The following is a 25068-nucleotide window of genomic DNA, read 5'->3' as shown; positions in this document are numbered from 1 at the left end:
CATGGCTATTCCAGTTATTTAGTATATCTGATCCTCAGTTTCATTATCTACAAAAATTAAGCATAACATTCTCTTTTCTTTTAAAGATTTTATTTATTTGACAGAGAGAGAGAGTACAAGTAGGGGGTGAGGGGCCGAGGGAGAGGGAGAAGCAGTACTCCCCGCCAAGCAGAGAGCCTGACCTGGGGCTTGATGCCAGGACCCTGGGATCATGACCTGAGCTGAAGGCAGCTACTTAACCGACTGAGCCACCCAGAGGCCCCTAAGCATAACATTCTCTTTGCTAGATTATTATAATGATTAAACAGTGAAAATACATAGGTGACCTAGCAAAATATCTAATCCAAACAATAGACACTCAGTAAGTATTGAAAAGCAGCACAAGGAAAGAGAAAGAACACTCTCTGAATTAGTAGCTCTCAAACTTCATTAATACACCAGTAACCCCTGAAGGGCTTGTTAGACTGTTGGGCCCTACCTCCAGATATTCAGACTCAGTAGTTTTGGTGGTGCCCAAGAATTTGCATTTGTAGCAGTTCCCAAGTGATGCTGCTGCTGTTGGTCCAGAAACCACATTTGAGAACCACAGGCCTGTGGAATCAGATATACTTGAAATCTCATCCTAAAGCCATCCTCTATGATGTCTGTGGTCATGAGCAAACAACTTAATTTCTCTTAGTTTCTCATCCCATATCACTAAGCTGGACATAATAACACTTATTTCACAGGACTGCTTTGTAAAGGGCTCACTAGTACGGTCTGGCAGGTAATACAGGAACAATAAATATAAATTATCTCTCTTTCCTTTTAGTCGGCCTCATTTCTCAGAGCTCTGAAATTACTATCTAAACCTCTCAGAAATTTCTAATTTTTATGAAAGTAATTTTATAGTATTATCTTTTCTACTTGTCAGAAAACTCCTCATGAGAACAGATATTGTTTTATACATCACTTGCCTAACGTAGTGCCTGGAATATAATCGATACTCCCATAATAAATGTGTATTATCTTTATTACAACTGAACGCTTCTAAAGATATTGTACGCCTTTATTGTCTTACCTCTTTGCTTGTTTTTCCAAAATGTGGAGTTCCAATAAACGGAAATAATAATTTTGCTCTGTTTCAAGCATAACTCACATACCTTGGCTACTGATTAATCAGGAAAAAAAAAAAGCTATTCCTAGCAATTGAGCTGTTGTTCAAAAATAGTTAAGTAAACTTTCTAAGATGTAATATTAATCTCTCTTTTGGACAGTGTTCATGAAAATGCTGCTTAAACCTCATTTAAACTTAACGCTCTCTTATGTACTTCTAGTTATAAAATACTATAAAATCTGTTAATTTCTAAATACAGAGAACTTTACAATTTAAAAAAGGAATCCCTACTTTAGAGAGACACATTTTCTAAATCTATTGAATCTATTTAAGAAGAAAAACAGATGGTGAATGTATCCTAAGATGCCATTATTTCTCCTATAACTATATACCTTACATTTCCATATAATTTCCTGGGGATAGTCAATCTGAAAAGCTTTCTATACCTTAGTCTGAAAAATGACACATCAACAACATGCTGAGCCTCCTAATTACCAGGAATGTAGGGCCCATTAAACTGTGAGCATGCATATGCACACCTAATTATGTTTATGCCTACTTATAAATCAGCAAAGTGAAAGCATATGCACGCTGAAAATTACCCATCATTAACTTTCCTAATTGTACCCATAAAAAAAGGGAAATAATTCACTTCAGAGTATGTTTTCATCCTTTGGGCAAAGCCCACACTCATCTTGTTTAGGTTTTGAAAAATTGTCTTCTTTCTCATAAATGGAAATCAATTCTTTGGATGCCAAAACAGAAAATAGTTCTTTCCTGGGTGTAGAGCCAGAGAAAATGAAAAGATTCAGATATGAATGTCAGAAGACTAGAGCATGGATCTCGGAAGCAAACAGCACAGAAAGGAGATACTAGATAAATGAAAACAATTCCATCATTCTGAGGAAGAGTGCAATGTAGATGGTGACAGGCCAACTACAGATACAATGGGATGCAACAATGAGGGACAGATCCTCAGGGAAAAAGAAGCATTAAATTTAGATGTCGGACAGAAGACTCAATTTCATGACAGTAATTGAGATCAATTGGAGCACTGCCTGCTCTCCTCATTCACAATTTCCCTTGTAGTTTCTTGAACAATTACTGTTCTATTACTGGCAGGATTAAGATAAAACAGACAGGAGTTGTGCATGCCTAATTGGGCTTCCACATGTGGGTTATTGCTGTCCTTAGAGACAGAAAGCAGAAACAAAGGGAGGAGGGCAAAAACCAGCACTTTTGATATTCACAATAATGGGAAACCATCCTGGTACTAATTCAGAGGTACAGAGTGCTGAATAATAAAGCCTATGATGCGCCTCCTGATAATTCTCCTCTAGGCACTTTGCATGCGTTATTGCATTTAGCGCTTACAACAGCACTGCAGAGGCTTCATCACTGTCCCTGTTATATAGATGAAGAAGATGAGGGTAAGGAGGTCACCTAAGAGAGCCCAACCACTAATTGACAGCGTGAAGATTCAAACTCCAACTCTTTCTGACTCTAAAGCCCTTGTTTCAGGTTGTGCTGCCACCCAACTCAAAGTACCCCAAATTCCCAGATTTAATCATTTTTATTTTGCTAAAGATTCAAATGGACTTTTATTTCCTCTTCACTATATTGACAGTTTTTTTAGAAAATAAAACATCTGGATTAATGACTTTCTAAAATGCAACTTGTCCCATATGACTTTACTGACGTCTACTGACCTATGCTAGAACAATGTTTTCCTTTGAGCTTAAACAGCATCTTTGAAACCCCTCTTCTATTCTAGTATTTGTCAAATTGTAAGCCTAGCCTTCCCTAAGGAAAAAGGTAGAAAATCTGATCTAGACTCTACTAGTAAGATTCACTTGTGCAAGAATTTGAATGAGAACTAAATAACCCACGGAAGCCATGTGTCTGGGGCATTGAACTGTAGGAAAGCAGAAAGTTAGATGAGGCCAATTCTTCATAGATGGTAATGGCAGTACTTCCAATTTCCAATCTTGGACATCCCAGTTGTGCCATGGCACCTGAAGTGGGGTTGAGCATTGATTTTGCTCTGGGGTTCAATATCTAGCTCTTGTAACTCCTGGAGATTCTATAAGCTAATATTCTTTTTTTTTTTAAGATTTTATTTATTTATTTGACAGAGAGAGAGACAGCGAGAGCAGGAACACAAGCAGGGGGAGTGGGAGAAGGAGAAGCAGGCTTCCCGCTGAGCAGTGAGGCCGATGTGGGACTCGATCCCAGGACCCTAGAATCATGACCTGAGCCGAAGGCAGACGCTTAATGACTGAGCCACCCAGGTGCCCCGTATAAGCTAATATTCTAATAATTCCTTTTTTTCTGTTTTTACTAAGCAGAGTGCATACAATTATTTACAACCAACAACTCTAATTTTGACACCAACCTAAGGAAGTATGAACTCTCTTCCTTGTCACCCATAATCTTCCCCAGAAAAAGGTTCCAGTGACATCCCCTATTACTTTGTTCTTCATAAAAATGTCCTAGTCAATGTGACTTATGCTGTATTCCCTCTACTTGGAAAGCATTCCTATTCAATTAGACACTGCAGTAGGCTTACTACAACTGAATCCACAGAGTGACCAGTTTCAAGGACCATCCAATGCTCCCCATTATTTTAGATATGAATACCTAGGCTAAGTCCCTGCTTGAGGGTAAATATAAGGATTTGATCACTATCCAACTACCAGTAAAGCTTGTGTAAAGAGAAAACATAGAAGTTCACATCAAAGCACTTTATCTCTAACCCTCTTAACTGTGTATCCTGTATGGTGTGGCTCAAAAATCTCAGCTTTAAGAACACATCAGCATCACTAAACTAATCTGAGGTCTCCCTCTATGCTCCCATACTCCTGAAGCGTCTTAGTCATTCATTCATCTCCTCTGCATTTTTGATCTGTTTGTGGAGACCCTGCATAGTCTCTGCACCTCCTTCCTCCCACTACCTGGAAGAAGAGACAGATTTGATGCCTGCCATGCTACCTGGCTCTGGTCAGTGACTAATGCTTGATAGTTTGTGTAAATTTTATTCTCCTAGCTGACTTCCATGATATTCTTAAATCTTATGAATTCATGAGAGAACCTTTTTTCACTCTTCGTTGAATCCATCTGTGTCTAGCAGTAGATGGGGCACATATTTTAATGACGATGATTAATGATGATAATTCTTAGTTACTATTTATGGAATGTTACTACGTGACACCAAGGCATTTAATACCCATCATAACACTATAATAGTAACATCATTATCACTTGTAGCTGAGGAAACAAAGTATACAAGAATTAAGAAAAGTACCCAGTGTCACAAAGCTTAGACACAGCAGAGCTATACTGAACCTCACTCTGATTCCCTGACCCTTCCCCATTGGCACCCCTTCCCACAGGGTAAACCTTCAGGACCAGATTCAGGTAACTAGGACCCAAGAATTTCCTGCTTAGATGATCTAGGGCCTGTGCATCTTCTCAGGGCCCATTCTTCCAACAGCGGACCCAACCACTGATGGGGTGGCTGTTTGTGGAGTATGACTAGGGCTTTGACCATGGGGGGCTAGAGTGTCCCCACATAGGCAGATGAGCTCTTTACACAGTGCAGTGGAGCTGACAGTGGGAAGGAAAAGTGGAGTGTGTTGAATAACACAGAGTTATTTGATTCTAGGTTTCAATCTGGGGTTTGGTATTGCTACAAAGTAGCAAATGTGGTACAACACATTTTATTTAACCGTTCTTAGTTTATGACTCAAATATTAAGGTAAAGGGTATGTTGGCCTTTTTTTTTTTTTTTTTTTTTTTTGGACTCAAGCCCTTGACCTTGTAAATGTTAGGGATAAGCTCTCCTAAAGCATATGTCAACAGACCAATAAAGTATTCTACCTCAGGTCATTCACAATAGCACTTTACAGTAGCTTCCTCTAAGTGTAACAGGTGGTTAGAAAGATGACAGGTTGTCTTTCAAATCCTTTTGAATCTTATTTGTGTCACCTATGTATACCTCCAATCTCTTTATTATGTTCCTAGATGTCTCAACAAACTATTTAGGAAGGAAGCCATCTCCATGGGGTCGCATGCCTCTCTTTCACAGTCTGTATCCATATAAAGTCCCTAAATCACAGTAAGCCTCACTGTTCAACACTGAAAAAAACATCTGTCCTTGTGTAGCAGTTTCCCCAGGTTCAACGCCAGCTGACCCTCCAAACAGCTTAGCCTTGGCCCAGCGCTACAAATGTGATCTCCAAAATAATTAGCAATGCTCAAGCCCAGAAGAAACGAGGCACTTTTTTTTTTCTGTTTGATCAGTGCCCAGCCAACAACAATTTTCTAAAACACTTCAGTAAGAGAAAGTGGAGGTTGTTGTTTGTATTATGAGTGTCATAATATTACTAGTAAGCACTATTGAAAGGAGAGAACAAAGAATTATTTTTCAGCTGATGGAATGACAGCTTCTTTTCGTAAAAGAGCATGCTACACTCTCCAAAACTATCATGAGTCATTTATTGTTGTTAACTGCTAATCTCTGTTCTTAACATGCTGGGTAACAGGTTTACCAAAGATAAAAATTCAAGCTCAGAATGGGCTCCATGATCTATTCAAGGAAGCCTCTGCCCAAAAGAACTGTGAAAAACCATAGTGAGTTGACTAACCAGCAGGAAGCATTTGTGAAGGGTCCCAGGTACCCAGCTCTATGCCTCACAGCCCACTTTCTTTGACAGGTGAACCACAGCTGTACTACTTCTCCTATGAGTTGTTTAAAAAGTTCTGTGTAAGATGAATGGATAAAGAAGATGTGGTATATATACACAATGGAATATTATGCAGCCATCAAAAGGAATGAGATCTTGCCATTTGCAACGACGTGGATGGAACTGGAGGGTGTTATGCTGAGTGAAACAAGTCAATCAGAGAAAGACATGTATCACATGACCTCACTGATATGAGGAATTCTTAATCTCAGGAAACAAACTGAGTGTTACTGGAGTGGTTGGGGGTGGGAGGGATGGGGTGGCTGGGTGATAGACATTGGGGAGGGTATGTGCTACGGTGAGCGCTGTGAATTGTGCAAGACTGTTGAATCACAGATCTGTACTTCTGAAACAAATAACACAACATATTTTAAGAAAAAAGAAAAAGAAGAAGATAACAGGAGAGGAAGAAAAGGGGAGTATGTCAGAGGGGGAGACGAACCATGAGAGATGATGGACTCTGAAAAACAAACTGAGGGTTCTAGAGGGGAGGGGGTAGGGGGATGGGTTGGCCTGGTGATGGGTATTGAGGAGGGCACGTTCTGCATGGAGCACTGGGTGTTATGAACAAACAATGAATCATGGAACACTGCATCAAAAACTAATGATGTAATATATGGTGATTAATATAACAATAAAAAATTTTAAAAAAAAGTTCTGTGTAAATAAAAACCTTTGTTCCTATTGACCTTCATCCTCATTTTAAATCTTCATCATCAGCGCTATCAATTTTCTTATACTTTGTCAATCTGCAGGTGGGTGGTCCCCGACCCAGAGAGTTAAGTCAGCTTAACCAAAGTCACAATAAGTCATGTGTCTAAATGCTCAGTTCTATGCTATGTAACAGTCCTTTCTGCTAGATTTTAAATAATGTGAATAGCTGGTGCATTACTATAAAACTGTGTCTCTGATTTTACCACTCTACCTTCTTTTCAAACTCTTCAATTACTTATTGATCCATGCTATAGACTGAATGTTTGGTACCCCCCAATTTCATATGTTGAAACCTAATCCCCAGTGTGATGATATTTGGAAGTGGGGGCTTTTGAGAAGTGATTAGGTTATAAAGGAAGAGCTTTAATGAATGCAATTAGTACTCTTATAATAGAGGCCCAATAGAGCAACTCACCCCTTCTGTCATCAAAGGACACAGCAAAAACATGCCCATCCAGGAACCAGGAAGAAGGCTCTCACCAGACACTGAAATTGCCAGTACCTTGGTATTGTACTTCCAGGATCCAGAACTGTAAGAGATAAATTTCTGCTGTTTATAAGCCACCAAGTCTATGGTACATAGCAAATGTAGCCCAAACAGACTAAAACAATCCACAAATAAATGTTTCCTGTACAAAGAAAATAATTATTTAAATAAATGCTAAGGTGAATCATTTGGTGAAACAGCATTTATTTCTAGTTTACTAAATTCATGCTTTATCTTTTAATTAGCACAGATAATTGTATATCAGTCTTACATTTACTTGAGTGAGGTTTACTTCCCATGCATGTTACAGGATTATCTGCCTCAATTTCTCTCTCTTAAATAAGACTCCGTAGTGATTTCCGGCCACTAAGTAACACAGTTAAAAAAAAAAAAAAAAAGCTGTACCACCATAGTATTTAAATTCTTTGGACCAGAAACTCATCTGAGAAGCCTATAAAAGCTACAGTTCTCTTCTCAAGAAGAAATAGATGCACATACATGAAAGTTTTTGCATATAATATCTAGGGCTGATTTAACCAAAGAAGCCTGAAAGAGGACTCCCTAGATGTCCAAGGAATACCTAAGAACTTTACCCTTCCACGTACCTGGAAGCTTTTCCTCAATATTCTGACAAGAAGATTACAAGGAAGGGAGTGGAAAATAAAATAAAATAAAAAATCCCAAGAAATAAGAATTTAGCTGTAGGGGAAATAATAGAAAGAAGGGGGTAGGATCATGGAATGGGTCGGATCATAGAGACCCAAATTGGCAGGAATAGACAAAGGAATTTTTAAGATCTCTTGAATCTGATATTTAAACTATTTACTATGCATCAGGTAAACTTAGAGTCATGTAAGCTCCTATTTGTACCTTCAAATCTCTGGTAAAATTTTCCAGTGCATCCCTCCCTCACATGAGATGAATTCGTGGGTAAAGTGTTTAAAAGATTGGGGCTGTTATTGACATCTGAGTCAATGAGAATGCAGAAACAGAGGAACAGATGCAGGACACAGGAGCCAGAAATCAGAGCCAGAACAGATAAGGAGAAATACAATTTTTCAGAATGTGAAGAAATCTTGGAGTGTTAGATTTTCCATAGGATGCAGAATTGGCTTTGGAGCCCATTTTGTCTTACTTTAAGTGGGTAGGTAACCTCATCTGATATCTTAGTTACTCTAACATTTTCTTAGCTCTTGAGAATGTGTAAAAAAGAAGCACATTATCTCATTTTATCCACTTAAAAAGCCTGTGAGGTGGGCTATGTTTCCCATTTACAAATGAGGACACTGAGGCCGAGAATATGAAAATAACCAAGATCATAGAACTAGAAAGACTTGGAGCACAGAGCTATATGGGGTTCTAAATTTTCTTCCTAACTAAACTCATGCCCTTTCCTCTGGGTCGCACTGTTTATTTGAGAACAAATGCTAAAAGATGGATAGCTGGCCCCTGATCTCTGTTATTGTTCTTTCTCTCTTGTGCCTGTGCTCAGCTACTGAGTCCAGTTAGAGCTTCAGTATACTATTAACCACGCTATTCCCGGGCGCCACTCTCATCAGAGAATTGGCAGTTAAAGTGAAACCTATTCTGCATCACTGTCTGAAATGACTGGTTCAGACTTCTCCCAGAGGTTCATTGTACTTGGGGGAAAAAAAAATCAGAATTAAGGAGAGTTTACAGAAATGATTTGGCCATCAGTACTTTTCAGTTCCAGCTTTGGCTTTTACACCTGCACCCCAGTCTTAGACTTTGGGCTCAAACTTCCTACAAGACATTGCAATGTGGATATATTTGTGACTGAACAGTCCCAAAACAGAGAAGCACATTTGCAGGAGTCCAGCGTGGTAGTGATCACTCATTGATGTTATGTGAGTATATTTTACATTATAAAATAGTTTTGTGTGTTCAAAGAAAAATCCATTTTTTTCTCTTGCAAGAGTTGTTTTCTGATTGCTTTGTTACGTTAGAAAAAATGTTTCTTGCGGTTTAGCACCAACCTCTTGCGCATTGAAGAGAGTAGCCTGCTTCCCTTCACCACTGCCGCTAAAGTAGGTCATTGTCATTGTCCTTCCCTGCCTTCTCTTTCTAATGCTCATTAGCCCTGTCCCTACCGCATTATCTTCCATCATAGCTCCCAGTTCCTTTCTCTCTTTGCACTTTAGTGATAACATCTCCACTCTTCTGTGCCCCCCACAGGGCAGATATCACATCTGTTTAGGGTACTAGAGTATGCAGCAGAGCACCTAACACATATTAGGTGTTAACTAATATTTGTGGGATCAAAGAATCTGTGAAATGTATAAATGAATAAATGAATGGTGGTGTTATCTTTGCTGGTGACTTAAGAATCAGCCTAATTAAATCATACCCTCCCCGTATCCTCTGTTCTAATAAACAGATGTGTTCTTTTGGAAATGCCCCTATCCCCACCACCATTTTTTCACCAGTTTTAGGAACAACATTCTTCTGTCCCTGAGTCCTTGCCTTGGACTGCTGTTCAGGACTGGCTTCCTCTGTCTTGCATTTCCCTGTTCTTCTAGAAATGACTTTATGTCCCTGAGTGCAGCCACTCTGCTCAGACTTTCTTTCCTATTGTTCATTTTCCTCACCCCACCATGCTCTTCCTAAAATGATGCTGCTTCTCCCTTTTCAGTGACAGCTGAAGTAAAGCAGTGATTCACAAACCCTAATCAGCACAAATACCTGAGTGTTTGCATGTCGTAGCTACTCAGGGCCAAACCCTACCACATCAGAGTCTCTAGGGATAGGTATAAGGAATTGGTATTTTGTGACAAGCTCCTAGCTGATCATGATAACCAAGGGGGCAGGAGCTACTAGGGTAGAGGAGAGCTTGGAACATGTGAATTTGAATATTTGTTCAGAGATGGATTGACTTGGTGACTTCAGCTATTTAACCTGAGTTGATTCCTGCTCTGGAAAGTGGTAGAGGGGGTGGGGCAACCTACTCCTTGTTCCTCCTCCCAGTCCATTCAGAAGTAGATCAATACTGAGCAAGAATTCTGTAAAGGCCCAGGCCCAACATTTTTAACTTAAGCAGATAGCTTTCCCAGGCTCCAAAAGACAAATCCATTTTTTAAGAAAATGTATTCAAGTCACAATATACCAAATATAATTTCACTTAAACCCAAATGTGGTGCAGAATATATGATTATCCAAGTAATATATAATCAATAGATTAAAAAAAAACTTTTTTATACACTCTCACACTCCTTCCAAAAGCTGCCACCAGCACCCCAGTCACCGGTTCTACCCACCCCCCCGCCACACACACACACACACACACACACACACACACACACACACACATTTCCACAGCCAGTTATCCAGTGTCCTTTTGCACTCTACTACATGTAGTCTAGAAGACATGCTGACTTAATGCCATTGGAGTCCCAGGGCCAGTAACTACTGTCCCCATTGTGGGAGCCAGTAGGAATCTCACTCCTGATGCTGATATAATCCTTATTGCGCTGTCCTAGAATTCCAAATTAGTCTCTTCTACAAGTGACAATACAAGCGATGCATAGGATTTTAACGGTCATTGCAGGTAGTGCCGTAATTTACTTACAAAAAGTTAAATAGGAATTAGTGTTGTTTTAGTCCGGTTAAATATGAATTTTCTTATCGTGAAGGCGGAACAATAGCTATTTCCTTCTGATCCAGACTTAAGGCCACTTCCTGCTAACACTGACCCAAAAGGTCTATTTCTTTCCTCATCGGGTAAGGTACAGCTTCCCCACTCCTTACAGAACATGAGCGGCTGTGCCTGCCCCTTGGGGCAGGGCCTGTAAGCAGGTATACATCTCCATCACCTAATGAATATACTGCCCTCCCCAGACAAAACTGGTCAACAGTCCAGCCTTTTGAGGGGTCCAGCAGCTAGTGTCTCCTTCTGAACTAGACGACTCTTTTTCATGTCCAAGCACTGCCACTCTCCCCTGCCTTCAGGGACAACTCTGTCTTTTGGTGTGAAACTTCTAAACACAGACATGGGTGGAGTCTTTCTTCAGTACATTTGTGGAGGCAGGCAAGGGGTGTGTAAAGAAGAATTTAAAGCAATAGGGCAGAAAGGCTTAGCTGACCTGGAGGATCAAAGTGGGAGGGAATGAAAAATAAAAGCACTTTTTCATTTTGTTCTCCCTCTTCCACAAAGAAGAATGAGATAAAAGTTTGTTTCACTGTGTATTTTCATGCCACAGTGTATTAAACCTGTATTTGTGGCTCTCTAATGTTTCACTGAAGTGGAAAGAATATTGAAATTACTAAAGATCCAGCCAACACCAACTAATATTTCAGTGTGCTTATGTCACTAAAGAAAATGATTTTCAGCAGATCATCAGTTTCTAAAATATTGTTGGGGAAATGCTAATAGGTGTGTTCCATCCCCAAAAGTTTGTTCCTAGTGTTCAAATAATTCTAGGAAACAGTGTTTGCTGTATTCTCCTTTTAGAGAGCCACATTCATATTTTAAAAGCTGTCTTAAATCCTGTTATAAAAATCCTATTTAACACTATTTAACTCATTGTTTTCCCATTTTATTTATGTTCCCATCTCCTCAGGAAGATCCTGTACCTTACTGATTTTAGAGACTGTGTTAATATTTTGAACATGCTGATTTGGAAAAGATAGTAGAGTTGCCCTTGCCCCCTCCCCACCATCTGTAAGTGTGTGTTTGGGGCTTGATAACCCCTCTTCAGAGATGCTGTGGAGACATTGGCAGAACTAAATTTCTTGGCTCCAATCTCTCTCATGTTGATTCTGAGGAAAGACAGTGCAATTTGGAAGTAAAAATAGCTCAGGAGATTGTAAATGGCAAAAGCAGAGGGAAAGAGAGGCAGAAAATGATAAGAGATGTAGCTAAATATTTATATATACAAAAAATGAAAACATGAGAAACGTTCCTTCTGAAATACATAATTAAGCTCAAGACAGAGTAGGCAGATGGAGTCAGTAATTACAGGTTCCTAATGTATCTAGAATTCCCAAGAATGAAAGTGTTGCTACTGATTTTGTAGCTTCACAGTTTATAGCTTGTTACTGTTTATAATAGGTTCTGCTCCATTAACACTTGATGTTCCAGTTAGATAGCTTGCATTTTAAATATAAACCTAGCAGAGCAAAGCTATGCAATTTCTGACCTACTCAGACTATTTGTGTGAAAATATGTTATAAACTATGGTTCTTATGCATATATTATAATGATTTGTATTACTATCATCCTCATTACTATTAATGAGGCAGTTATGGTATCATAGAAAAGACCCTGGATCTGGGACCTCCTCTCATTCCAACAAAGATTTATTGAGTACTTGCTATTGGCTAGGTACCCTTCTGAGCCCTTGGGGATACATTAGTGAATAAAATAGATTTCTGCCTCATGGAAATTTCATTCTGGTAGGAGATGGGGAGATAGAAAACAAAGAGTAAACAAAATAAATAAGTAAATTATATAGCATATTAGAAGGTTATAAAAGAGGAGATTGTTTTAGGTAAATGAGTTTATCAGTAGACCAGTCAAAGCAATGCTCATGGTGAACATGACACAGGGGCAAAGACCGAAGGAGTCAGCCATGTGGGTATCTATGGGAAGGGGAGAGGGGACAGTCAGTGCAAAAGCTGTAAGGTGGGAGGATGTCTGGTCTGTTTAGGAATAGCAGGAGGTGAGCATGTCTGGAACAGTCTAAGAGAGTGGGAGAGCTAAAAGACACGAGGTCAGAGAGGTGACACAGGGAGATCATATAGAGCCCCGTTGGCCATCATTAAGTTCTTGACTTTTATTTGGAGGGAAATTAGGATTTGTTTCAGGAATGCAGAGGAGTGCAATAAATTGACTCACATTTAAATTTGGGACCTGATTGCTAAAGGATTTGTTTCGAATTCTCTTTGAATTATATGGGTTCATATTTTCTTTCATGTGTATAATAATAGAAAATAATGTCAATTCCAACTACCAGGTACTTAAACAAGGGGATGAGGTAGATGTCTTAGTTTTAACCAACAGAGTTCTTCTTTAGAAAAGCACTATTAAGGAGGGCACGTGTTGTGATGAGCACTGGGTGTTATAGGCAACTAATGAATCGTTGAACACTACATCAAAAACTAATGATGTACTATATGTTGGCTAACTGAACATAATAAAAAATACATAAAAATAAAAAAATTTAAAAAAGAAGAGCACTATAACATTTTTTTATAAAAAGGATGCCAGTTAGTTGTCATTTTGGAAGTGCATGCCATACAGAGATAACATTTCTCTACCTTGTGTTAAGAGAGTGAGCTCTCTGATGTTGAGACGAGTTATACAGAGAACTCCAGTCCATCACCCCACACTGGCAACTCCTACCCCATTTCCATGATCAGGATTATAATTCTATTGCTTTAACCCTGATCCCTTCAACCCCTTCAAACTCAGGAAGAACTGCAGAAAGCCAAATTTGCTACCCAAACCAATCACATAAGAAGTCCCTTCATCTAGTTAGCCTGGTTCCAGCTTCTCAATGCCAACCACCACCAACTGGACTACACTCGAAGCTTTCTGTTGTTTTCATTATAAAGCTTCCTTACTCCCCTGCCTGCATTCAAGTGTGCCAAGGGCAAGCGATGGTTACGGAATCCCTCACTATAACAAGCTTGGAACAGAACAAATTCCCTCACTATAGCAAGCTTTGAAAAGATAGCCTCTGTTCATGTGCACTGTACTTCTCTCTACGGAACCATCTCCATTCCCCAGAAACAAGGAAGAAAAGATGGACAAGGGCAGGGAAGAGAGAAGTGTCCCAGGAAAAAACACATCAGTTCAGTCTCTGCAGTTTCTCCAGTTTATCCCATGAACTTTGTGGCTTAAAGCAAAACAAATTTATTATATCACAGGGTCTATGGGTCAGAAATCCAAATACGTTAGCTGAATCCTGTGCTGAGGGACTCAATAAGCTGAAATACGATTCCAGGGCTTCAGTCTCATCTGAGGTTTGGGATTCTCTTCCAAGATCACTAGCTGTTGGCAGATTTTAGTATCTTGGGGTTGTAGGATTTAGGCCCTCAGCTCCGAGAGGCCACCCACCATTTCCTGCCTTCCATCAACCCTTCTCTACAACAGGGTGGTTTTCTTCCTTCAAGTCCAATAGTAAAGCACCCTCTCTTCTCTTCCTTCTTTTTCTTCCCTCCTCTTCTTTCTCCTCCTCCTCCTTCTTTTTCTTTTGAAGGGTTTGTCTGATTACGTCAGATCTACCAGGATAATCGTCTTCTTGAAGAACCCAAAATCAACCAGTTGAGGACCTTAATTACATCTGCAAAATGCCTTCACCTTTGCCATATAACATAATTCTATCATGTCTGCTGGTCCACTCCAGGGCAGGACATTATACAAGAATGTGGGACATTAGGGGGGTTTTACCAATCGTAGATGGAGTGGCCATATTAATATCAACATATTTCAGGGTAAGAAAATTGTTTGAAGTGAACAAGAATATTACATATGGATAAAGTCTCAATTCAGCAAGAGGGCATGAAATCCTAAATTTATGTACACCTAAGGACAAAACCAAAATAAATTTATGTGTACCTAAGAAACAAAATTTGATAGAACTGTAAGGAAAAATAGAGAAATCCACAATTTTCTTTGGAGACTTCTACCATTCCTCACTCAGTAATTGATAGAACAAATAAACAGAAAGTCATGAAGCACACTGCCGAGTAAAAAAAGCCAGTCTATGGAATGTATGATGCCAACTCTAGGACAAACACAAAAAAAGCAAAACTGTAGAGAGAACAGTAAAAAGATCAGTAGTTGCCAAACACTGGGGAGAGGAAGGGAGGGATGAATAGATAGAAAACAGGATTCTTAGGGCAATGAAACCATTCTGTATGATACCGTAATGGTGGATGACATTACACATTTGTCAAAACCAAGAGAACTACACAACACAAAGAATGAACCCTAATGTAAACTAGGGTTTTAGTTAATAATAATGTTATCAATATCAGTTCATCAATTGTAACAAATGTGCTACACTAATGCAAAATGTTAATAATAAGGGAGAACGGGGGTGTGGAGTAGAAGAGGTAGATAGATGGAAACTGAATTTTCTGCACAATTTTTGTGTATAAAACTGCTTTAAAAAATAAAGTTTATTAATTTACTTAAAAAGAGAAAAAGTTCAAGCTAATCTATAGTGACAGAAAGCATAGCAGTGGTTGCTAGGGGCAGGAGGGCCAGGGTAGGTGGGAGTGATTACAAAGGGGTATAGGGGAAATTTTTGTGGTGATGGGTATACTGATTGTGGTGATGGTTTCATTGGCATACATATATATGTCAAAACGCATCAAAAATTGTGCACTCTAAATATGTGCAGTTTATTAAATATCAATTAGATATCAACAAAACTCTTGTAAAATCCAAAAAAAAAAAAAGAAAGTCATGAAGCACAAAAGAATTGAGTAACACCGTGAACCAAATGGAGAAGCTGACATTTACAGACCATTCCACCAACAGTATACAACACGTTCTTTTCAAAGGTACATGGAACATTCACCAAAATATTCCACATTCTTGGCCATAAAACACGTTCAAATAATAGATATCAAAAATAAAATAATAGATACCATGAAAGGAATGTTCTCCAATCACAATAAACTTACTAGAAATTAATAATGGAAAGATACCTAGAATAACTACAAATAATTTGAAATTAAACCGCACTCCTCCAAATACTCTATAGATCAAAGAGGACGTCCCAAGGGAAACTAGGGAATGCTTTTACCTTAATTAAAATGAAAATACAATATATTATAGGATGGTGAGAGCTAATTGTTTTCCCTTATATTTAAAGTCCTGTTTCAAATTCTCCAAATACTGCTTTACATCAATATCTCAACTAGACAGGCTTCCCTTGTTTTTGTTATAAAAAATTTTGATACCTATATTGGATTATCCGGGTAAGCATTCTCTCTTTCAAAACAAGGCTAAGGTGAGCTTTGTTTATTGTGAGATGTGTTATATACTATAGTTTCATAAGTACCTTGAACATCCTAAATAGTCAGATGTTTCCATATGATTATTTTATTCTTAGAGCACAAAGGTTTATTTTCTTTTATTTTCTTTTTAATTGAAGTATAGTTGACATATAATATTAGTTTCAGGTGTACAACATAGTTATTCAACAATTCTATACATTATGATATGCTTACCATGATAAGTACAGTTACAATCAGTCACTATACAAAGTTAATTCAATATTATTGACTACATTCCCTATGCTATACTTTTAATCCCTGTGACTTATTTAGTTTATAACTGGAAGTTTGTACCTCCTAATACTTTTTACATATTTTGCCTGTCCCTTGCCTGTGTTCTCCTTTAGGATTTTGATGGACTCCTGTCTCACGTTTAGGTCTTTCAACCATTTGGAGTCTATTTTTGTGTGTGGTGTAAGGAAATGGTCCAGTTTCATTCTTCTGCGTGTGGCTGTCCAATTTTCCCAACACCATTTGTTGAAGAGATGTCTTTTTTCCATTGGACATTCTTTCCTGCTTTGTCAAAGATAAGTTGACCATAGAGTTGAGGGTCCATTTCTAGGCTCTCGATTCTGTTCCATTGGTCTTTGTGTCTGTTTTTGTGCCAGTACCATACTGTCTTGATGATGACAGCTTTGTAATAGAGCTGGAAGTCCAGAATTGTGATGCCGCCAGCTTTGCTTTTCTTTTTCAACATTCCTCTGGCTATTTGGGGTCTCTTCTGGTTCCATACAAATTTTAGGATTATTTGTTCCATTTCTTTGAAAAAAGTGGATGGTATTTTGATGGGGATTGCACTGAATGTGTAGATTGCTCTAGGTAGCATTGACATCTTCACAATGTTGGTTCTCCCAATCCATGAGCATGGAACGTTTTTCCATTTCTTTGTGTCTTCTTCAATTTCTTTCCTGAGTATTTTATAGTTTTCTGAGTACAGATTCTTTGCCTCTTTGGTTAGATTTATTCCTAGGTATCTTATGGTTTTGGGTGCAATTGTGAATGGGATCGACTCCTTGATTTGTCTCTCTTCTGTCTTGTTGTTGGTGTATAGGAATGCCACTGATTTCTGTGCATTGATTTTATAGCCTGCTACTTGACTGAATTCCTGTATGAGTTCTAGCAGTTTTGGGGTGGAGTCTTTTGGGTTTTCCACATACAGTATCATATCATCTGCAAAGAGTGAGAGTTTGACTTCCTCTTTGCCGATTTGGATGCCTTTGATTTCTTTTTGTTGTCTGATTGCTGTGGCTAGGACTTCTAATACTATGTTGAATAGCAGTATCACCATTATTTCTAACATTCATTGAAGATTTATTAGACATAGGCAATGTTCTAATGCTTGACCTGCATCATCTAATCTAATCTCACAAAAACTCCAAGTGAGAGAAACACTAAAATTTGACTCTCTTCTCTAGGCTGGATCAGAGTTAGTAAAAATATGTTGAGGGATGAACTCAATTTCCAATTTTTTTAGCAAAACTAGCTTCTGAGTCAGAACAAATATAGATCCATATTTACAAGTTGCTCTGAAGGAAGCATCCATCTCCCTGACAAATCTTTTATATTTGAATGTTTGTTCTCATTACAGACATCTTTTTGTTTCATTTTCAAGAGAAAAAAGATAAAATTAGTGTATTTAACCTTTTCTTCTATTATTTCTTTTGGTTTGGGAAAAGCTCCTAGGGTTAGCTGATACACAAAGGCAGCCCTGTAATCCCAGAAAGGCTGCACCAACAAGGCACCACGGAGCTACAAGCTATAGAATGAGCAGACAGCACACATCGGGGCATGGGACAAACATAAGAAGAACATACCAGACTCAAGAAGTACTAAATACAGCTGTTGTACCTCAGTACCCAGTTGCTGGTAAGGCTTTGGTGGAAAGAACACTGCTGAAATCAGTTGGTTGGGGGGTTGATATTCTATCTCATCAATTTATAGTAGTATTCTACATTAATTTGTGCAAGCCACTTTCCTTCTCTAGACCTCAGGTTTTTTTTTTTTCCTCCTTGAGAAGAAACCCTTAATTGGAAGGGAATCTGATGTCCTGATAAGGACATCAGTTTGGAGCCTAAAAGAACTGAGACTGAATATGAGCTCCACTACTTACTAGTGTCCTTTGACAAGTTACATAACTTCTCTGAACCTCAGCTAGGGAATGACAGAATGGAATTTTTAAGAATGAGTGTTTTATTTCAAATATTATATAACAAGTTAAATAGATACTCATCTCTTAGGGATGTTTTGAAGATTAAACTAGAACACAGCTAAATGCTAAATATATGTATATATACAATAAATGTATCTGATATTCCTTTTTTTTTTTGCAACAGTAATTGATACTTCTTTCATCTCTATTCCAGAGGTAAATGAATAAATCAATTCCATCATCCCTGCCAGGATATGTATATATCATACATATACACACACACATAGCAGATAGCATCATGTTAAATATGGCTGAGACCTTAAGAGAAAAAAGTCCCCAAAAGACATCATAATGAAGAATGAGAAGGATCAGACTCAGGGCTGTACCTTGTTAACTGATCAAGCTTTATAGACTGGTATTCTTTTTTTTAATTTTTTTATTATGTTATGTTAATCACCATACATTACATCATTAGTTTTTGATGTAGTGTTCCATGATTCATTGTTTGCGTATAACACCCAGTGCTCCATTCATTACATACCCTCTTTAATACCCATCATCAGGCTAAACCATCCCCCCACCCCCTCCCCTCTAGAACCCTCAGTTTGTTTCTCAGAGTACATAGTCTCTCATGGTTCTAGACTGATAGTCTATAGAGATTTTACAAATAAGGGGACAGCCTTGACTCATCCCAAATATCATTGTATCACTATCTTAGCAAAAGCTAAAGGAAAGGGATCACTGCTTTTTCTGAACTTCCTTGTGACCATTCGACCATAATTGAATAACAACTTCCTCCCATCCAAAGACTGTTCAGTAAACTAATCAGTTTGGTATGATAACCACCAACATTAGATGTTTCAGACATTTTAAAGTCCCTCAGTAGTATCCTCACCATTTCTAGCAACTTTTATTTTTTTTATAAATTAACTTTAATGGCTTATCATTCACAAATAATAAAATACACAGATATAAAATGTACACTTTGATGAGTTTTGGCAAATGTGTTCATCTATATAAATACCACCCCAATCATGATAGAGAATATTACTCTTGAAGAAAATTCCCTCTGTCAATTCTCCTGCCACTACTCCAGGCAACCCCTATCTAATGTTTATATCCGTAGTTTGCTTAAACTGAAACACCATATGCATGTAATCATACAGAATTTACTCTTGTTCTGGCTTCTTTTCCCCAATATAATCTTTTTGAGATTCATCTTATTGCCTGAATTCCTTATAGAACTTGGCTTGTTCCTTTACAGTTCTAAATAGCATTCCATTGCATGACTATACATCTATTTCTTTAACTTTTGTCTAAAAGTTAGTTTTTGTTCCTTTATTTATTTTTATATGCATGTGAATTTTAAGTTGAGATATAACTAAGACAACAAAATTAACTATTTTAAAGTGTACTAAAGTGTTTTAGCATAGGCAACCATCACTGGAGTCTAAATTCAGAACATTTCTATTTCCTCCAAAAGAAATCTCATATCCTCTAGCAATCAGTTGTCATTCTCCTTTTCCCTCAGCCCCTGGAACCCATTAATCTACATTCTGTCCCTATGGATCTGTCTATTCTGGAAATTTGATATAAATGGAGTTATATAATATGTAGTCTTTTGTGTCTAGCTTCTTTCACTTAACATGTTCAAAGATCATTCATGATGTAGCATGTATCAGTAGACTAAAGTCACTGGAATTCAGGATGATCTGATTAGTAGGCAATAGAATGGATTACTAAGTAAAGCATACAATAGTCTTTTCTTAAAAATTGAATTACTATAGGCTTCCATGGTGAATTGAATTTTGGTACTGCAGGAAATTGGGAGAATAAAAAGCTGAGTATCTAAGACCTTTTCTACCTATATTACATTTGACTTTTCCATGAAGAGGTTTAATCTAAGTAAGCACTTCATGAGGATTCACTGAGTATTATCATTTGCATGGCTTTGTACTCACAGCAATGTAAAGAATAATATCAGCACCTCAGTGACATATTGACTTCTCTAAAAAGAAATGAGGCTATTGAGGGAGGTGGTCAGGAAGATAGAATTTTGTACAGACTGTCTTCTTGTATTGTATTTAACCCAATATTTTGTACTCTGGAAATTTCCAGGAGAAATAAGTTTAAGAAAAATTAATATCTTCAAAACCAAGCATTATCCAGATGAGCACATCTAAGTGTTACACCACCGTAAGGATACTTTTCCTTAAGATTAAAAAAAAAAAAATCCATCATGGGGCACCTGGGTGGCTCAGTTGGTTAAGCGACTGCCTTCAGTTCAGGTCATGATCCTAGGGTCCTGGGATCAAGCCTCACATCAGGCTCCCAGCTGAGCAGGAGCCTGCTTCTCCCTCTCCCACTCCCCCTGATTGTGCTCAATCTCTTTCTAATAAATAAATAAAATCTTTAAAAAATCCATCTCTATATCTATCTATCCATCCATCATCCATCCATCCATCCATCCATTCAATATACATTCATGGAACACCTACCATTTGTCAAATTTGGTGCTGGATATATAAAATGCAGAGACTAGACATAATTCCTGTCCTCAGGATAAACAGAACTGTTCCTACTACTTTGGGAGAAATATTGTTCAATGAATAGAATATAAATGGAAAATTATATTCTAGCATTCAAAGATAGCACCAGAGAGTTAAGCAAAAAAATCAGATAACTGCCTCTTATGTCAACTAAAGAACTTGAAAACTGCGAGGAAGCATTTTAAGGTTTTGAACTGGAAAGTGCCATGATTAGGTTAACATTTCAGGAAAACACACTGACAGCAGCATGATGGAAGGATTTGTTTAGGAGATTAGTTAAGTGTAGGGGCAAGCCTGAATCATGTCAGTTGTAATTCCATTGCAATCCTGATCATGTTACTCATCTGTTCAAAATCATGAATGGCTCATATTCAGTTATGAGGTAGGAAACAGGATTATCAGTATTGTGGTATGAGAAATGTTGACACTTTGCAGTGGAGTATCCTCATTGTGGTTGCACTGAAGTTTGTCATCTGAGCTCTCTTGTTTGCTTTTGAGGTTGGAACAGAGGACACAAGCTGTGTAAACCAGGAGCTAAGCAAAATTAGATCTAGTGACAAGTGCCAATTAAGAATATAGCTGAAATAAGTCAGACTAAGAAAGACAAATACCATATGATTTCATTGATATGTAGAATCTAAAACACAAAAAAAAGAAACAAACAAACAAAAATCCCACAAATGAATAAACAAACAAAAAGTAGGATCATACCTGTAAATACAGAGAACAAACTGATGGTTGCCAGAGGGGAGAGAATGGGGCTTGGGCAAAATGGGTGAAGGGGAGTGGGAGATACAGGCTTCTAGTTATGGAATGAATAAGTCATGGGGAAAAAAGACAACATAAGGGACACAGTCAATGATATTATAATAAGCATTGTATGGTGACAGATGGTAGCTACACTTGTGCTGAGCATAGCATAATGTATAAACTTATTGAATCATGAACTTGTACACCTGAAACTAATGTAACATTGTGTGTCAACTACAAACAAAAAATTATTTAAAAAAGAATATAGCTGAAACTACAGAGAATCAGGCATTCATATTTCCTACTTTCCTCTGTTTACTAAATTCTTGTATTCCCCTTGCAAACCAGAGAATACTTTTATAAACATTCTAAAATTTAAAGTTTATTAAATATTGAAGAGGGAAATATAGAAAGATGCCCGCTTAATGAATCCAGCTTTCTTCCAATTCCAGTATGAATTACAAAGAAGCATGTCACTTTATCTAAATAGCTAAAAAGCAGCTGATGCCAACATGCAGTAAAAGCTTCAAATCTGTGATCCAGAAATGAGGGTTTTCTTCCCTCTAGACTTTATACAGGCCTCTAGCAAATAGCAGAGCCTTGTGGTAGAGAGAAATCCAGCAGTTGCTTGAATTCCAGATAGCAGAGGGAGTTAAGGAAGAGATCACCAACAACTAATATCAGTGTTCTCCATTTCCCTGATCCCCACAGAGCTGAGAAAGAGCTGCTTAGGTAGGCTGAGTTTTCTCCATCTTTGACACTTCTTTATTTTTTAATCTTTTTTTTAATTTAAATGCAATTAGCCAACATAGAGTACATCATTAGTTTCAGATGTAGTGTTCAATAATTCATCAGTTGCTTATAACACCTAGTGCTCATCACATCATGTGCCCTCCTTAAAGCCCATCACCCAATTCCCCCATCCCTCCACCCACCTCCCCTCTAGCAACCCTTGGTTTGTTTCCCATAGTTAAGATTCTCTCATGGTTTGTCTCCCTCTCTGATTTATTTCTATTCCACTTTCCCTCTCTTCCCCTATGATCCTCCACACTGTTTCTTATATTCCACGTATGAGTGAAACCATCTGATAATTGTCTTTCTCTGATTGACATAGTGATGTAAATGGTAAGTATTCATCCTTTCTGATGGCTAAGTAATATTTCATTGTGTATACACACAACCTCTTCTTTATCCATTCATCTGTTGATAGACATCTTGGCTCTTTCCAAAGTTTGTCTATTGTGGACATTACTGCTATAAACATTGGGGTGCAGATGCCCCTTTGGATCACTACATTTTCATCTTTGGGGTAAATTGCAGGGTCATAGGGTAGCTCTATTTTTAATGTCCTGAGGAACCTCCATACTGTTTTCCAGAGTGGCTGTAACAGCTTGCATTCTCACCAACAGTGTAAGAGGGTTTCCCTTTCTCCACATCCTCCCCAACATTTGTTGTTTCCTGTATTGAAAATTTTAGCCATTCTGATTAGTATGAGGTGGTATCTCATTGTGGTTTTGATTTATATTTCCCTGATGCTGAGTGATGTGAAACATTTCTTTTCATATGTCTGTTTGCCATGTGTATGTCTTCTTTGGAGAAATGTCTGTTCATGTCATCTGCCAATTTCTTGACTGGATTATTTGTTTTTCGGGTGTTGAGTTTGATAAATTCTTTATAGATCTTAGATACTAACCCTTTATCTTATATGTCATTTGAAAATATCCTCTCTATCGCTTCTTGGGCTTTTGGCTAAGATCAAGTGAAAATATCTTCTCCATTCTGTAGCTTGCCTTTTAGTTTTGTTGACTGTTTCCTTTGCTGTGCAGAAGCTTTTTATCTTGATGAAATCCCAGTAGTTCAATATTGCTTTTGTTTCCCTTGCTTTTGGAGACGTCTAACAAGAAGTTGCTGCAGCCGAGGTTGAAGAAGTTGCTGCCTGTGTTCTCCTCCAGGATTTTGATGGATTCCTGTCTCACATTTAGGTCTTTTATCCATTTTGAGTTTATCTTTGTATATGGTGTAAGAAAATGGTCCAGTTTCATTCTTCTATATGTTTCTGTCCAATTTTTCCAACACCATTTGTTGAAGAGACTGTCCTTTTCCATTGGATATTCTTTCCTGCTTTGTGGGAAATTAGTTAATCATAGAATTGAGGGTCCATTTCTGGGTTCTCTATTCTGTTCCATTGATCTATGTGTCTGTTTTTGTGCCAGTACCATACTGTCTTGATGATGACAGCTTGGTAATATAGCTTGAAGTATAGCTTGTGATGCCACCAGCTTTGATTTTCTTTTTCAACATTCCTCTGGCCATTAGTGGTCTTTTCTGGTTCCATGCAAATTTTAGGATTATTTGTTCCAGTTCTGTGAAAAAAGTCGATGTTATTTTGATAGGGATTGAATTGAATATGTAGATTGCTTTGGATAGTAGAGACATTTTAATAATATTTGTTCTTCTAATCCATGAGCATGTAATGTTTTTCCATTTCTTTGTGTTATCCTCAATTTATTTTTTTTTATTTTATTTATTTAAGTAATCTCTACACCCAACATGGGACGCAAACAACCTTGAGATCAAGAGTCACATACTCTTCCGACTGAGCCAGTTAGGCACCCTCCCCATCTTTGACACTTCTAAAGATAGTGAACATAAGGCTGATGACATATTTGCCTGCCCAAATGGCCAGAGAATGCCCAGCCTTTCACCACTTACAGGATTATCTCCACTCATAATAACAAATGGTGGAAGAAAAATACCAGAATTCCTAAGAGGGTTAAAGGAAGCTAAAGGAAGAAATTCAGAAGAGCCAAAAGAACTCTCTACTGAAAGAGTTTTCAAAGGAGAAAGACAATAGCTAACTAAAAAATACTAGGATATAAGTGCATAAAAATTACACTCTTTTTTTTAAAGATTTTACATATTTATTTGACAGAGAGATAGAGAGCACAGATAGGCAGAACAGCAGGCAGAGGGAGAGGGAGAAGCAGGCTCCCTGCCGAGCAAGAAGCCCAATGCAGGGCTTGATCCCAGAACCCTAGGATCATGACCTCAGCCGAAGGCAGTTGCTTAACTGACTGAGCCACCCAAGCACCCCAAAAATTACACTCTTAAATAGCCCATGGATCAAAAAGAATATTGACAGAAATTATAAGCCACATAAGCTTACTTAAGAAGCAATGAAAAGGACAACACTTTCTACAAATAACTGTGAGGCATTGTAAAATATTTATTCAGAAGAAACCACACAGCTTTAAATTCCTTGATAAATAAATAAGAAAGGTAAAAAATAAAGGAAACTTTTATCTGTCTACAGTTATATAAATAACAAAATAAATTAAAATATATATTGAAAAACGAAAAGTGATTTAAAAAAAAGTGGATAAAGTAGGAAACCCAAACTAGTCTAAAGGATAAATGAATTCAGAAGTTGTCTTTTTTCAAAGGCCAATAAAAGAGATAAACCCCTTGTGAACATAATTAAGGAAAAGAGAAAATAAACATACAATATGTGATATTTAAAAAGTAAAAAAAAAGAATTGGATATGGGA

Source organism: Callorhinus ursinus, unplaced genomic scaffold, assembly GCF_003265705.2.
Source record: "Callorhinus ursinus isolate GAN/ISIS: 27379988/994484 unplaced genomic scaffold, GSC_fseal_2.0 scaffold21, whole genome shotgun sequence".
Lineage (NCBI taxonomy): Eukaryota > Metazoa > Chordata > Mammalia > Carnivora > Otariidae > Callorhinus > Callorhinus ursinus.
This window is presented reverse-complemented; position numbering follows the sequence as displayed.